General features: G+C 39.7%; 1 pseudogene; it reads right to left on the reverse strand.

Moving 5' to 3' along the window:
- Nucleotides 1-446, reverse strand: part of LOC116842819 — a 1,220-nt pseudogene extending 774 nt beyond the window's left edge.
- Between the last annotated feature and the right edge of the window lie 3,451 nt (nt 447-3,897).

The raw sequence follows: 3,897 nt of genomic DNA on the forward strand, positions 1-3,897 counted from the left end.
GGGGGGGGGGGTGTGTAATATTACCAATCACACCAGGAAAGCCTTTGGTTTGATAATAATACGCTGCTGTTTCTTTTTTCTCATTCAAAGTGGGATATTTAATAATATTATGTGCCATTGACAAGATACATGTCGTAACTCGTGAAATTACATTGTACAAAGCACTGATTGTTATTCCAAATCTGTCAGCAACGTCACGATAGGATGAACTTTCATGGCCAAATCATAAATAGCATAATATGTGCTTCTCAGCTGTTATTTTTACATACCCACCATCATCTAAAAGAATAATAAACTGTTGTGAAGAAAAAAGGTAATACAGGGAGATAGACAGCGCATGTTATGTATTAATACTATTAAATACCTTGTAAGGAAGTAAATACTTCTGACACGCTGAATTTTGCTATAAGTTCATTAGCAACTTCTCGAGACAAACGAAAATGCATAATGAAGTCAATGTTGTTATATCTTACAACAATATTTTCGATATAATTCATTATTTTTACATGCTCTATTCTTTGGATTGCTCCAAAAATAGGATGCAAAATACGTAACTCGTCATAACCTAAACATAATAAAAAGGTTAGATATTCTTATCGTGTTAATACTTTCTATCCTGCTAATAATTTAATTCATGCAAATATACTTTACCATCATCTTCTTCCATAGGTGGTGGTGGTAGTACGATAGCATTTTCTTCAACATGATCCATAAATTGATCTATGTTATTTAACCCAGCCATGTTGTCCGCCATCTTACACTGCTCTAACTTGCTCTTACCCGTTCTTTTCAGACCCATATGTATCTTTGCACTGGTCTGCACTATCTTGAACTTTCTTCAACTAGTACAGTTCCAGTGCAGCCCTAGGTCAGGTCGAAAGAACAAACCTATTGCCTCTACGAGGTATTCTTTTGCTTTGCTACATTGCCTTTAAAGTGTCTGCGACACGTTGACTTTTCGGTACAAAGTATACAGGTAACTCCATGGATCTCCACCTTCTTCATACGATCGACGATTGGAGAAAGCTTCGCGCGACCATTCGAATTACCTCGGAGCCTCCACTGCAGTGGACGCTCTCCTTTGCGCTAGCTCAAGTATCGCAGATAGCGTGTACCAGTTCGACAGAACGCGGTGCTCACGACTCCGCACGGGTCGTAGATATCTTTCGGGACTCTGCTGCCAGGGACGCAGCCCTTACGCGAGCCACGCTTGCTATTGCTTCGCTGCCAGGAGCGCAGTACTCACGCGAAACAAGTTCGCAGATAAGTCGACTCCAGACTTATACATCGTCGCATCCGCGACTCAACACGCGAGGGATACTCGCTTCTAGTCTCACCGAGACTTAGCGTTAGTCACACACGCGGCACTATCAATGCACGTCCACAGTTACTGTAAGTCGACGCGAGACTTATACGCCGTCTCATACGTGACTCCACCCACGAGCTCCACTCACGACTAAGTCCCTGCGAACCTTAGTCTTTGTCGCATCAGTGACCGCAGGAAGCCGAGCCACGCTCGCCTCCACGTCACTTAAACTCAGACTCCGCCGCATACGCGATTCAAGCACGCGAGTTACATACGCGTTTAAGTCCCTACGAGACTTAGCCTTCGCCGCGTGCGCGACTGTTCAGGCGAGTCCCGCTCGCCTGTATATCACCTCAGATTCAGCCGCTGTGGCTCCCACGCCAAACAAAGCTGAATTTCACTCGGACTTGACTCCGACGCTCACGAGAGGAGACGGGTCACTGTCTCCGTACTCTGAGTGAATACCTTCCTCCGGAAGGGGGGATTTTCTTCCCAGCGCGGAGGCGCCGGGCAACTACACGCGTGTCCTCAGCAGGACCACGCCGTGCTTGCACATTGTAGCACACTCGCACTATCCTCTCACACCATCTTACGAGGCTCCTGGATAAGAGAACACAACCTTATATTCGCGCATCCAAACGTAGCAGTCGACGGTAGTTCGACGGCATTACGAACTAGCCGCTCACCAACCCGGGCTGTTCGAAACACGTATTAATAAACTACCTTCTCACTGTATTGAGGATTTATACTAATATTTAGATTAGTTGATATCGCACTATAACATCTGTGCCTGAGCTTTTAAAGGCCCTGTATTTTATTCCTAAAGTTAGTCGTAAGATTGACAAAATATTGTACATTCAGATGGTGAGTATACTCATATAGCACACAATGTTCTATGAATATTCTTATGGAATGCCAATATTCTCAATTTCAGAATATTCAAATGGAATGTTCAATAAATATACGTAGAATATTACAATTAGAGTCATATTTTCATAGTAAAAAAGAACATGTTAAGAATATTCTTCGAAAGTGTATAGAATATTTGTCGAGAATGTTTCTGGAATATTCTTCGAGAACAATTTTAGAATATTCTAAAATTCTAAATTATTTTTGAATATTCATCGAGTTTATTGCACATTGTTTATAGTATAATATATGTCTTAAGGGGATGCCGGACATGCAAAAAAACATTGACTTTTTTCTGCAAAGTTTACGTCTAGTTGCTTGCACGGAATTACAAGCGCTTTTACACAACAAAAAGTACACGCAAAAATAAATTGGAGCATTGCTCAATATGTAACAAAAACGAAACAAATTTATAAAAATTTAAATTTTGAGCTGTCAGTTAGTGCAATATTTGCTTAATACGAACATTCTGCAGGTTGTACATACTGAAACTGTGAATGCTCCAATCAGAAAAAATTCAAAGATCACTACTACACTTTCAAAATTTAGTTTTGATGCTAAAAAAGATACGAAAAGTTTGCAGAAAAGTTTATGAGGACATGCGGTTAGGTATTCCGACAATTATGATAAAGTAGAGTGAAAAATTAGTTCACGAATATTTTTCGAGATGGCACCGTAATCTTATCGCACATTTCACAACGTCGGAATATTTAGGTTATATATATATATATATATATATATATATATATATATATATATAATCAAAATTCCAGGTAAAATAATAATATTTCTGCAAAGATTACTTCCTATTTATTGAACTGAATTAAAAACAATTTTACTGAAAGTACATGCGAAAATAAAGCGGAGCATCCAACAAATAGAGGCGAAAACGATAATGCACAGTTACTATCACGACATCGAAATTTTCTGCAAAGTTTACTTCTTTCTACCTGCGCCGAATTAAAAACCCTTTTGCATGGTGAAAGAACGTGCGAAAATGAAGCGGAGCATCCATCAATATGATACGAAAACGATAACGCACAATTACTATCACGAAATCGAATCTTTCTGCAAAGTTTACTTCTTTCTACCTGCGTCGAATTAAAAACCCTTTTGCACAGTGAAAGTACGTGCGAAAATGAAGCGGAGCATTGCCCAATATTAGACGGAAACGATAAGGAACAGTTACTATCATGACATCGAATACTTCTGCAAAGATTATTTCTTTCTATCTGCGCCGAATTAAAAACCCTTTTGCACGGTGAAAATACATGCAAAAACAAAGCGGAGCATCCATCAATATCAGACAAAAACGATAACGCACAGTTACTATCACGAAATCGAATCTTTCTGCAAAGTTTACTTCTTTCTACCTGCGTCGAATTAAAAACCCTTTTGCACAGTGAAAGTACGTGCGAAAATGAAGCGGAGCATTGCCCAATATTAGACGGAAACGATAAGGAACAGTTACTATCATGACATCGAATACTTCTGCAAAGATTATTTCTTTCTATCTGCGCCGAAATATCAGACGAAAACGATAACGCACAGTTGTTATATAGGTGTGATGTTTCTTGGAAACAAATTTTATTCAACACACCTTTTACATAGATGCGCTATTTATAATTTCAACGCTCCTAAGACTGACAGCCGCGACCGTCAGTTGTATGGCCCGCCGCGCA

This window comes from Odontomachus brunneus, unplaced genomic scaffold, assembly GCF_010583005.1.
Source record: "Odontomachus brunneus isolate Ranch 3 - 2012 unplaced genomic scaffold, Obru_v1 Obru_scaffold_002, whole genome shotgun sequence".
NCBI classification, from domain to species: Eukaryota; Metazoa; Arthropoda; class Insecta; order Hymenoptera; family Formicidae; genus Odontomachus; species Odontomachus brunneus.